Below are 13338 nucleotides of genomic sequence, written 5' to 3'. Positions count from 1 at the left end.
TATTTTTAAACAGTGTTAAATGTTGAATTTTTAGTTTGTTTTCTTTAGAGAAAACATACACTTAACCTGTTCTGCAGTACAGAGCTGAAATATTGGGATTGGTAGCTGAGCAGTCATTCACCAAATATTACTAACTGCTGCTTTGTATTTTCCTATAGATATGTTCTATACACTCTTTTCATACGCCTTACAAATTTGAACAGAAAATACAAATTGATAAGTAAATTGAATGATGTCCTGTGCTTATTTCAGTGCCAGTTTCCTAACTACCTGTAGTCTAACATTAGCCTAGATTTTCAGATAGAAAGATGAGATGAACAAAAACCTTGATTTATCTTTAAGAAATAGAAGACTCTTTTAGGCTCTGTCCTGCAATCAGATCCACACAGGTGCAATTTCAGGACTCAAGCCCCACTGGTGCTGTTCAGAAGTTTGTGTGTGTCATACTTGCTGCTACTGACTTAGCTACCCTAGCCAGTCACTATTCAACTGATAATGGTTTACTGTGTTAATCCTTATTTAAAAAAATGTGGCTATCAATATGAAAGGCAACATTACTGTATAATATGGCCTGTTGTACAGCCATGTTATATGTGCTTTATTTAATCTTGTTTGCATTGAGATCATCTGGGACCCTCTTTTAGGCACAAATCACCCTCAGTTTTGTGCCCTCTGCTCTTCTCAGCCTGCAGTCTCAATCTTTTCAGATGAAGAGGGCACACCCTGGATATGTAGAACAATGTATATTTAAAATCTTACATCATTCTGAAGACTGTTTTGCAGAGATGAGGGGCTTAGGTCCTGCATAAGACTGAAATCTGTTTGTTATTCCTATGTTCCTCTTCCACACCTGGAAGAGGTTTATGGCCCCAATCCTGCACTTCATTTCTCCATGGTGAAATAAATTGCAAAATGGGGGCCAACCTCACCTTGTATATAGTGCTATTGAAACAGAATACAGCTGGGATTTATAGATTTAAGGAAATTAGTTAAACAATAGTATAAGCAAGCAGAGATAGATTTCAGTTTTCTGCCTTTTTTTACTCCTATTTTGTAAAAATAAAAAAAAAAAATTTGGATTTTAAAAAGTGTTTAATATTCAAAACAACAACTTTTCACAAAAAATGCAAAAAAATTTCACCTACATTTCAAATAATGGAAAGTTCTTGATCAGCTCTAATTAGATGTCTCAGATACCAGACTGCAACAAATGAAGCATGCACATGTTTGCAAAGGGCTTTCAAAGCAGAAGGAGAGACATTCTCTTACAAGCCAGCTGGAAAGGATTCCACACAGCTCATTGGGCCATGCCTCACTCTAGAACAGAAAACAAAATTTAATAGATGTCCTGCCCCTTTAACAGCCAGTTGCAACAACAACAGGTCTTCCCTCAGCTAAGTAAAGGATTGCTTTAAACAAATTCCAGAAGGAGGGAATCAGACCTCACCTTAGTTCCAATCCCCTTCACAGAGATCCAGCCTTCCATTACCACTGCCACATTCACCTCCCAATGGCTGAAACCTCCCTCCTGCCCCAGCAAGGGGAATTAATAAATGCCCTACAGCTGGGTGTGCCCTACTATCCTACACATAGGAAATGCCAGCGGATGGGAACTCCACCTCCCCCATTAACCTACGTTAATTCAGCTGCCTTTTTTCAGTGTTTCATTTTCCTATTTATGGGCTATCAATGCTGCATTGTCAAGTGTTCCTGTAGTAGTTCAAGCCAAACGAGCAATGGAGGGACACGCTTACCACCTACTCAAGAACAAACTGCATGGGGAATCTGGGGCATTAGTGCTCTGACAATACATAAATGATAAGTCTTAGCCACGGAATAATTTTAAAAATAAAAAAGTTCTTGTTTTCTGCTTCTTATTGTTTGCAATCATATTTTGGGATCTGTTTATTGATATGGCACCAGACATCATCACTGCTGTCAGAGGTGAGCTCCATGTTTGGTCCAGTGCACACCCTGATTACTGTTATAAATTATTTGTACTAAAGTAGTGCCAAGAGGTCCCATTGTATTAGACACTGTACAAGATGCACTATAAGAGACAGTACCTTTCCCAAAGATCTTACAACCCAAGGCCCCAATCTTGCAGTTTATAAAGCGTGAGCATTCTGTACAGGGGAACCAAATAGCCAACCAGGGAAACTGAGGCAAACTGAGTTGGCCATGGCCACACAGCAGATCTGTGGCAGAACCACTCAGACCTCCTGAGTCTAAGACTGGTTCTCTAGTCATTAGATTATGCTGCCTCCTTTCCTTCTTGTCCAGCAGCACTAAACCCCACATTGGGGAAAGCCCACAATGGCTTCCTCCCTTGCCTTACAGCCTCTGCAAAATAATTTGTGGCTCTAAACCATGAAGGTACTTAGGAACTTAAAACACTTAGGCACCTAAGTCTCCTGTTCAGCCACCAAAGACCCAGCTTTAGGCTCCACAGCAATCTGCCGAATCCTGTAGGCACCTAAACTCACTTGGCACCAAAGTTTTCAAGGTTAAAAATTCCTTCGGTACCTGTTTCCACCTCAGAGGATAGATCTCCATCACAGCTAGCTGGAAGTGTGCTCCCCAGCTTGGGTTGACAGACACAAGCTAGCTCTGCGCAAGTAGCAGCATAACTGGGGATAGGCTCAGGTGGCAGCTTGGGCAGGCTGCCAGAGTACAAGGCTATCTGGAACCCTGGGGTGGGTAGTCAAGGGACTAGCCTGAGCCACCACCCATGCTGCCCCCGCTGTGCGGCTATTTTTCGCACACTAGCTCAAACAGAGCTCACACCTGTGCGTCTACCTGAACTGAGCAGCACACTCCCAGCCACAGTAGAAACATATGTTGAGCATGAACAACGAAAATCCTGTAGCACTTTAAAGACTAACAAATTTAATTTCTGCAGGTATAAGCTTTCGTGGGCTGCAACCCACTTCATCAGATGCAAGAAATGGAAATCAGATAGAGGGTGTATATATATATATATACATACATCCAAGGGTAAGGAACAACAATGGGGAGGGTAGGTGTTAGCAAAGTCCATTCAGTTAGAGTAGACGAGGCCTATCCACAACCGTTGATTAGAAGGTGAGAATGTGTAAACAGTGACAATTACTTTTTGTAATGAGATAACCATTCCAAGTCCCTGTTCAGACCCAGTCTGATTGTGTCAAGTTTGCAGATGAGTTCTAGCTCTGCAGTTTCTCGCTGAAGTCTGTTTTTGAAGTTTTTTTGTTGAAGTATGGCAACTTTCAAGTCAGCTACAGCGTGTCCTGGGAGACTGAAGTGCTCTCCAACTGGCTTGTGGATGTTACCATTTTTTGTGTGTGATTTGTGTCCATTTATTCTTTTGCCTAGTGACAGTCCGGTTTGGCCAATGTACATGGCAGAGGGGCATTGCTGGCACATGATGCATATAGTACATTAGTAGATGTGCAGGTGAATGAGCTCTTTATGGTGTGGCTGATGTGATTAGGACCTGTGATGGTGTCACTAGAGTCGATGTGTGGGCAGAGTTGGCAATGGGGTTTGTTGCACGGATAGGTTCCTGGGTTAGTGTTCTTGTTGTATGGTGTACGGTTGCTGGTGAGTATTTGCTTCAGGTTGGGGGACTGTCTATAAGCAAGGATAGGTCTGCCTCCCACGGCTTGAGCGAGTGAGGGATCATCTGCTAGGATAGGTTGTAGATCCTTAATGATGTGTTGGAGAGATTTTAACTGGGGGCTGTAGGTGATGGCCAGTGGTGTTCTGTTTTCTTTGTTGGGTCTGTCCTATAGTAGGTGACTTTTGGGTACCCGTCTGGCTCTGTCAATTTGTTTCTTCACCTCTCCAGGTGGGTACTGTAGTTTTAAGAATGTTTTATGGAGATCCTGTAGGTGTTTGTCTCTGTCTGAGGGATCAGAGCAAGTCTGGATGTATCTTAGGGCTTGGCTGTTGGCAATGGATTGTGTAATGTGTCCAGGGTGGAAGCTGGAGGCATGAAGATACGTATTGCGGTCAGTTGGTTTTCGGTATAGGGTGATATTAATGTGACCATCCTTTATTTGTATTGTAGTGTCCAGGAAGTGGATTTCTTGTGTGGACTGGTCCAGGCTGAGGTTGATGGTGGGTGGAAATTATTGAAATCCTGGTGGAATTCTTCAAGGGACTCTTTCCCGTGGGTCCAGATGATGAAAATGTCATCAATGTAGCATAGGTAAAGGAGAGGTGCTTGGGGATGAGTTTTGAGGAAGCGGTGTTCTAGGTCAACAAAAAATGTTGGCATACTGTGGGGCCATGTGGGTGCCCATTGTGCCACTGACTTGAAAGTATAGATTGCCTCCAAATCTGAAGTATTTGTGGGTCAGGACAAAGTCACAAAGTTCAGCTACCAGGTGTTCCATATCATCATCAGGGAAAATGTTCCTGATGGCGTGTAGTCCATCTTTGTGTGGAATGTTGGTGTAGAGAGCTTCTACATCCATAGTGGCTAGGATGGTGTTTTCTGGGAGATCACCGATGGATTGTAGTTTTCTCAGGAAGTCAGTGGTATCACGATAATAGCTAGGAGAGAGTCCACATAGCCTGACAGGTTTGTGGATCTTGGGTAGCAGATAGAATAACCCGAAAGTAGGATTCCAGGTCACCGCAGAATTGTATCATGTGTGTGGGGGTGGTGGGACAGAAAGAGAATCCCCGATATAAGACGGACTCTTCTGCTGGGTTAAGTGTATAGCTGGAGTTTAGATGGAAAAAGGACTCTAAACTAAGACGGACAATTTACAACACCCATTTTGCTTCTCTACAGAGGAAAAAGGATTCTAAATTATCTAAACTCCTACATGCCCCAAGAGACCACAACTGTGATACCCTTGCCCCATCCAACAATATTGTAAATCTATCCAGCTATACACTTAACCCAGCAGAAGAGTTCATCTTATCTCGGGGACTATCTTTCTGCCCCAGCACCCCCACAGACATGATACAATTCTGTGGTGACCTGGAATCCTACTTTCCCTGTCTCCGACTCAAAGAATATTTCCACTATACCCCTGAACAACACACTAACCCACAGATACCTTCCTGCCAACTCTACAAGAAGAAGAATTCTGCATGGACTCCTCCTGACGGTCGAAACAACAGCCTAGATTTTTACATAGAGTGTCTCCACTGATGTGCACAAGCCGAGATTGTAGACAAGCAACATTGCTTGCCCCATAACCTCAGCCATGCAGAATGCAACACCATCTACAGCCTCAATAACAACTCTGACATTATAATCAAAGAGGCAGACAAAAGAGGTGCTGTAGTCATCATGAATAGGTCAGATTATGAACAGGAGGCTCCCAGACAACTCTCCAACACCACGTTCTACAAGCCACTACTGTCTGATCCCACTGAGGAATATCAAAAGAAATTACAACATCTACTTAAGAAACTCCCTAAAGAAACACAGAAACAAATCTATACAGACACACCCCCTGAGCCCCGAAAAGGGTTATTCTATCTGCTACCCAAGATCCACAAACCTGGGAATCCTGGACGCCCCATCATCTCAGGCATTGGCACTCTCACAGCAGGACTGTCAGGCTATGTGGACTCTCTCCTCAGGCCCTATCTCTTTCTAGGCACTGGGCACCTATCTCTTGCCTAAGGCTGGTGATTAGGGCACCCAGCTGGAAGGTGGGAGACCCAGCATCTGGCCCCTCTGCTCCCATCACTCTTTCATTGTTTATCCATGTGAAACAGCTTCAACAGGAGAGCCCAGTACCAGAATATCTCATAGCTCAGCGGTAGGGACCCACCTCTCACAAGCATCATTGATGGTCAGATGTGGTACAGTCTTTAAATAGTTCCAGCCCTACTATTAGGCCATACCCTCAGAGGTTTCTCCCTGGAAGCAATGGTTTTGCCCTCTTTGGGCCCTTCTGGCCCCAGACGGGCCACTAAATACTTCAGACCCCCTTGTGAGGGTGCAGGTTATTACTGTCTAATTGTAGACACTTCCCCAGTGGCCTACAGGGGGAACCCAGACCCACCCACTACTCCAGGTCCCAGCCTAGCAACCCTAAGCACAGCAGTCACACACCTCCATGTCCCTTTAACAAAACTGCTTTCAGTTCTCTGGGTCACTTCCTCATGGCCCCAACTTCCACCAATGCTTCACCCTTACCTCAGGACTCATCTACATTAAGGCCCAGCAGCCAGCCAGGAGCTCATTCTTTTCCCCTGGTCACTACCAGCACTGAGGCATCCATAGTGCTGCAGTTCCTTTTGGCCAGCCAGGAGCACCCTTTGCATTCCTTCAACTCCAGCAAGGAACAGTGTGACATACACAGTGCACTACAGCTCTTTCTTTAATATGGTACTCCTGGATCTGATTGGCTGTTCCCTGCAGTCACTCTAGGCTACTTGGAGGACTTCTCTACTGCTCCTTTCCTGGGATGAGTGTGGCAGGACCCTGAGGCCTCCAGCAGGGGGCCCCTGGACCTAGTCCACCCCATCATACTCCCCCCCTCAATCCCCCCACCAGGATTGGGGTGGTAATTCTACAGATGGTAATCTCTCCTTTTACCCCATTTTTTGCCCAGCATTAGCAGGGTTTTCTCCCTCCCAGACCTCTCCATCTGGAGAGCTATTAGTAATAGTGTCTGTTCCATGATCCACCAGGGTCCTTTCCTCTCAGGCCTCTTCTCCTCTTCTACTGATTCTCCTTGAGAGTCTGCCTTAGCCCTTTGCCCGCTTTTTTAATCATGACTCTCTCTCCCAGGCCTCAGTGTCTGGAAAGCTTCTAGCCAGTCTTTGCCCTGGTCTCCCAGAGTTTATCTTCCAGGTCTTTCTTACCTGGCGAATAAGCCCCCAGATACAGTCCCTTGACTCACTTCTGCCCCCTGGGTGTTGGGGTCTCAACCCCTTGTTCAAATCCTTGCTACCCTCAGGTAAAGGGGGGGAATTGAAGCTGGGTTCCCCACATCCCAGGCAAGTGCTTTAACCATTGGGCTAAAAGTGCTGTTCCTCCTCTAGCTGTTTTGTGTGGAGTGAAGCAGGCCTCAGTCGCCTCTTTTACAGATCGCTAATCAGAGGTAGGTACTTATCTGTTAGAAAGGAGCAGGGCTTAGAACATCCATCTGTCTCTGGACTTGCCTATTGTCTAAATTAGATGGCTTCCCACCTAGCATCCTGGATGTCTTGGATAGGGAGCCTAGGCACCTAACTCAGGCTTTGTGGATTGCAGTGTTGTTTCTGTGATTTGCTAGGTGCTGTGAAGCTGAACATTGCAATGCTAAGGCCCTTTGTGGATCCAGGCTTATGTTTCTCTGATAAGGCATTTTTTAAAGTTATCCTAATCTCCTATATCTGTTATGAGAATTAATGACCCCAAATCTGAACTCTGGGATTCAGGTGCCAGTGTTCATATGACTTTATAACAAGCACTGAGACTTCATACTTCTGGTTATTGCACATGCCCAGTGCCCAATCTTGCTGCCGGTACTCCTGTGAATAGTCCCACTGATGTCTTTAGAGAACATGGTAGCAGGGTTGGACTCCAGTCACTGACTGCACACCAACATATGTCATTTTAATACTATGTGCTATTTGTAGAAATAATAATGTACAGTTAAAACATAGGAAAATACTAGTTGATCCTCAACACATTGTGTTTTTATGGATGACACAAAACACACAGGACCAGATTCTGCCACCCTTCTTCAAGTTGATTAGTATCTTGCTAGGCAAATGGTCTCACTGATGGCAGACTTGGGCCCATAATAATTAATATCAGAAATTAGGGATCATACTTTTTTTGAGCTCTGTATAATTTATATTCAATATTTTAAAATATTTTTTCCTGGTAACACTCAATGGACCAAATTCAATCTTGGTGTACCACCATTGAATGGAATTACATCAAGGATGAATTTGGCCCAATGTTTCCATTCAGTGAGACATATAGGAACTCCTTTAGCTAATTTAACTCTGGAAATTTCCCCAGACTTCATAATGAAAACTGTAGAGTCTCTGAGTGGTAAAATATCTGGCTTCTGGTCATGATTAGAGATGGTTAAAAATCCAATTTTAGTTCTGGAAAAAAATTTTGAACAAAATGATTTCTTTCAAGATTTTTTCATGGAAAATTCAATTTTTTGTATTCAAAATGAAACAAACAAAAATTTCAGGCAGGCAATAAATGGAAATTTTCATTTTGTTTTGAATGAAAAATTGAAAATGTTTTTACAAAACATTTCAGTGTTGACAAAACTTCATATTTTTTCATAAAGCCCACAGGAAGTCTGGCCAACATTTTTAAGTGAAGACGCTGCCATGGCTAGGTCAACATAAGATAACTTATGTTGACCTAACCCTGGTGTGTAGACCAGACCTAAGTCAACTGACTTGGGATTGTGCTATGGGGCTAAAAATAACAGCATAGACATTTGGGCTCAGGCTGGAGCCTGGGCTCTGAAATCCGGGGTTGGGGGAGGGTCTCAGAACCCCAGCTCCAGCCTGAGTAGGTAGGTCCACGTGGCTATTTTTAGCTCCATGGTTTGAGCCCTAATCAGTTGACTCAGGCTCTGAGACTCGCTGCCACAGGGATGTTTTTGCAGTGCAGATATCCCCTGTATTACCTTTTGCTTAAACAAAGAGATTGTGGTAATGTCACTCGCTAAAAGATGAAAGGCAAAATGAAACTCTCATCTGAAATGAATTTTCATATAGGGCTTGATTTTTTAGAGATACTGAGCAGCAGCCGTTCCCACTGATTCTTCAAATGGAGTTATGGACACTAGGCATATCTGAAAATCAGGCTCATGGGAAGGTCTGGACCCGCAACATATAGTCACACAAGAAGTCCCCCTGACTCAGTCCCTAGCTCTGGTAGCATAGATCAGTCCTCTCCTTGCCACATTTCTCCATCTCCAGATCCTGTGGAACATCTGTGTGGGGCTCCCAGGGGAGAAGAGGGTGAGAGTTGGCAGCAGGCGGGAAAGGAGCAGGTGGGCCAATGAAGCCTGTGGAAGTCCCTGGTAGTACAGCCGCCAGAGAGGCAAGAAAGCCCACCAGCACCAGTGTGCCTGCATGGGGCTCCCACAAGGATGGCTTTGTTGTCTCCTACAGTGAAAAATTCCAAAGGGGTAGCCGTGTTAGTCTGTATACAGCAAAAACAACAAGAGTCCTGTAGCACCTTAAAGACTAACAAATTTCTGCGGGCATAAGCTTTCGTGAGCTGCAACCCACTTTGTCAGATGCATGAAAAATGATGAAGTGGGTTGCAGCCCATGAAAGCTTAATCCCACAGAAATTTGTTAGTCTTTAAGGTGCTACAGGACTCTCGTTGTTTTTGTCTCCACAGATTCCCTCACCAGAATCTGCCTGATTGGGAACAGGCTGGCCCTGCAGTGCTTTTCACCAGGGAAATCCCACCCATTACTCTGAAGGGACTCCATGCAGGATCTCCAACTCCATGAGAGGATCCTCATTCGCAGAGATCCTCTGAGCCGCCTCCTGCAGGTTTTGGTAAGGGGAAATAATGTGCATCATTGATTTCAATCAGACTGGTTGTATCACTAAGGTTGCAGAATTGGTGTCACACTTTAAGAGTATACTGTATATGTGAAACTCCAACTATCAGAAGAGCAGAAATAAATTCTGGTTTGCTATTCCTTTCAAAGTGCAGAGCAAAGGGCCTAGTATTTTCTCCCAAAAACACCTACAGTGTTTATTAGTGTAAGAAATCTTTTTATGCAATCTTGCTGGTACAAAAATTATTTTATTATATTATTTTAAATAAAAATATTTACATTTCTCCTTTAAATACATATCATACGCAAGGCAAATATGGTCAAATAGTTACTTTATTACTTGCTGTTTAATCATTTGTGTTGAAAAGTCTTCAGATTTTGAAGATTTCTTTGTCAGGGTCAAATTCCTTAGTCACCAAAATGGTCCGTTGATTGAAGGGCTAAAAACTACTTGCTCTGAACACAGTATTTCCAAAAACAGGCTGAAATTGAACAAAATACATAGTTAAAATACACCGCAATATATTTCACTGTGTGCATTCGCCTTTGAAATAACTTTAAAGCAATTCACTAAAGTTTATTTTAAGTCTCTATAGTGAATTCTAAGCTCTGAAGGACAAAATGACAAATAATAACTGCCAAGGTCAGGAAGGACTCTTAAGATTGAAACCATCAGAAAATATCCAAGGAATTCCAGAGTGCCTAGCTCTTGGAAAGGTAAGCAAAGCCACCCCCTAAATAATGAGTTTCGTGGCAGGGAGCTGCAAATCATCCTGCATTCTGTCAGCACTGCAGATTCTGTTTTTCGGGCAATCTGGCCCCTTACCTAGTTCTACAGAGTCTGCAGCTTCTGCTGGAATAGCTTCTCTAGATTACCTCTAGTTGGGATATGGGTGACAAGAATGAAACAAACTAGTGAAGTTAGCCACATGCAAGCAGGATGTCATTCTGTTCATCCTGACCAGCAAAATGTTTTGTAGGGAACAGGAGTGCAATTGTTTTACAACACTCAAGCTACAGCCTGACTCGGTTCCTGTTGAGTCAGCGGAAGTCTTATCACTGATGGAAGCCCAGTTAGATCAAAGCTAGGACGGGTTAGATAATGGCCCATACTGTCTGTGAAAAAGTTAAAAGAACTTTTTTTTTCATTTGACAATTTACAGAATTGTTCAGGTTTTTGATTAAACAAATGAGCAACACAAAAAAAAAATCAGTTTTCAAACGAACATTTTTTGTTTTTCCTGGTTTTTAACTCCCTTTCTCTCCCTTTGGTTCCTTCGTTCCCCTCCCACCCTGTCACTCCGTCCCTCCACTTGCACCCTGACTCACTGGAAAAGGGAAGGAGGAGGAAGGAAATAAGAGACAGGTGGGCGGGAGGGGAGAAGAAACCGAGACATTTTTCAGTCGTCAAAATTCAGTTTTTGATTGAAAAAAAAAATGAACCAAAACAAAAAATTTGCTTGAAAAGCCATTTCCCATTAAAAACGTGTTTTGGTGAAATTTTGTCAGCCAGCTCTAGTCAGCACTGTGTGCTGTTGCAAATCCTGCCCATCCCGATTAGATAACAGTTAATCAAAGGGTTTCCTAATGGATGGAGTCCTGTTACCCCACCCCACCTTGTCAATTGCTTTGAAAACTTTCTCTTTTTTCAATGAAAAACTGAATTTTGACAACTTAAGGTGTCTACGGTAGAGCCTCCATCCCGGGACATGTAAGAGCAAGAAACTTATCACCTGAGGGGTGGGTGCACTCAGAGTGTGTGTCTACACTGCATCTAGACAGCGGCGGATGGTCTGTGCCAGCTGACTCAGCTGTTCATGGGGCTTCAGCTAAGGGGCTGTTTAACTGCGGTGTAGATGTTTGGATTCAGGCTGGATCCGGGTTCTAGAACCCTGCGAGGCGGGAGGGTCCCAGAGCTCAAGCTGTAGCTCAAGCCCAAACATATATGTTGCAATTAAACAGCCCCTTAGCCCAAGTTAGCTGGCATGGGCCAGCGACGGGCGTCTAATTGCAATGTAAACGTACCCAGAGAGACCTGAAAGGGGACTAATGTGCAGCTAGCCTAAGAACCTGACAGTATATTTTTTGTTTTAAAAAAATGTTTTTTCTTGTCGTTCGTCTTTTTACTCTAGTTGTATATTATGAATGAGTGCTGCATAGCTGAATCAGTAGTAACAACCATCTCACCTTCAGTTTTTATCTTCTAGTATCACCAGCCTCATGCATTCAAAAATCATGAATCAGACCCCCAAAATATTGAAATTGGCTTAAAAATAATGAGATCTTAAAACAGTATTTATTTGCCTTCTGGAGTCATAGGCTGTGGCTACACTGACGGTGGCAAAGTCGCCGTCATCAGATCGATTTCTCTGGATTGACTGAGCGGTCAGTGAAGACCCACTCAGTCGATCCAGAAATCGACGTACTAAGACCACCTTCAAAAGTGGTGCAGCGCTGCGTCAATGGGAACACAGTTCCCATCGGCAGTGCAGTGAAGACGGCACACAGAAGAGGAGCAGAGAAGTCGACAGGAGTTAGAATCATAGAATCATAGAACCATAGAGTTAGAAGGGACCTCAGGAGGTCATCTCGTCCAACCCCCTGCTCAAAGCAGGACTAACCTGCTTAGGACTTACGCAACTTTTTTGCGTAGCTTGCATAATTCCCGTCAACTGCTGCTGAATCCCGGAGGTAAGTGTAGACAGGGTCGTAGAGGGCACTTAGGTCATGTATTCAAGTTTTTCTCTGCAACCCGAAGGACTAGAAACTTACTTTTTGAAAAATGAAAGTGTTGAGAGTCTTATTGCAAGACCTGGGTATTAAGAACACAGTACATATGAGACTTGTGATAAAAATCACACTGAATTATCCTAATGCTTCAAATAACAGCAGTTGATGATATATGAACTGCAATACAATATACCAAAGTTTGTGTCTCGCTCTGGCTTTACAAACACTGCCCTCTGATGGATGGAATGTCGTTGTTACACAAGGTCAATTGTGTGTGACTAATTATTGCCCTTTAGATCTACTGAGGACTTAAATTCTAAGAAAGGGAATTGGAAGGGAGAGAGAAAAGAGAAAGAGGGTGAAAAGGGGGACGATGAAGGAACAGGGAAATAAAACAGGGAGCAAAGAGAAGTTGGAGCTATTTCTGCTGTTATAATCCCGCCAATTTGTGAGCATTAGGTCATCTATTATATAGACTCCTATACATACTTAGGTATAATACATATGCATTTATAGATAATGCTTAGCAAATTCATGCTGCTTGCTCTCTTCAGGTATGAGCATAAACTGATCATATCTGTCTATCTAAATTATATGACTAGAGCTGTGTGGGAACCTGATTTTTCATTGCACAGGAAATGCCACTATTTTTTTTGTGGGGAGGGGATCATTCAAAAATGAAACACAAAAATTTCAAAATTTCTTGTGAAATGAAATTCTGAAAAAAAACAATTGTTTTGGGTCAAATCATTTTGTTTCAATAAAATCAAAACATTTTGGTCAGATTTTGACACTTTAAAATGTTCTTTGAAATTTTTTTATGTAAAATAAATTTTGAAACAAATAGTCATTTTGAAATGAAAATCAAAATGTTTTGTGCCAAAAATGTTGAAATGGAACACTGACATTTCTGAAACACTTCATTTTGATTTTTCCCCCCAAAACTTAAATATAGTATCTGAGCCTCTCCCAATCTTCCATGTATTTATCTCCACAATAGCCATGTGAGGTAAGAAAGCACTATTATCCCCTTTTACCAGTGGGAAACTGAGGTTCAGAGAGACAGTGTCACTGGCTCAAGGTCCCACAGAAGGTCTGTGGTCTGAGCAGA

The sequence above is a fragment of the Emydura macquarii genome, unplaced genomic scaffold (genome assembly GCF_026122565.2).
Source record: "Emydura macquarii macquarii isolate MOO-44397 ecotype Brisbane River unplaced genomic scaffold, CSIRO-AGI_Emac_v2 contig_2681, whole genome shotgun sequence".
NCBI classification, from domain to species: Eukaryota; Metazoa; Chordata; order Testudines; family Chelidae; genus Emydura; species Emydura macquarii.
The sequence above is the reverse complement of the archived record's forward strand: the minus strand, read 5'-3'. Positions refer to the sequence as shown.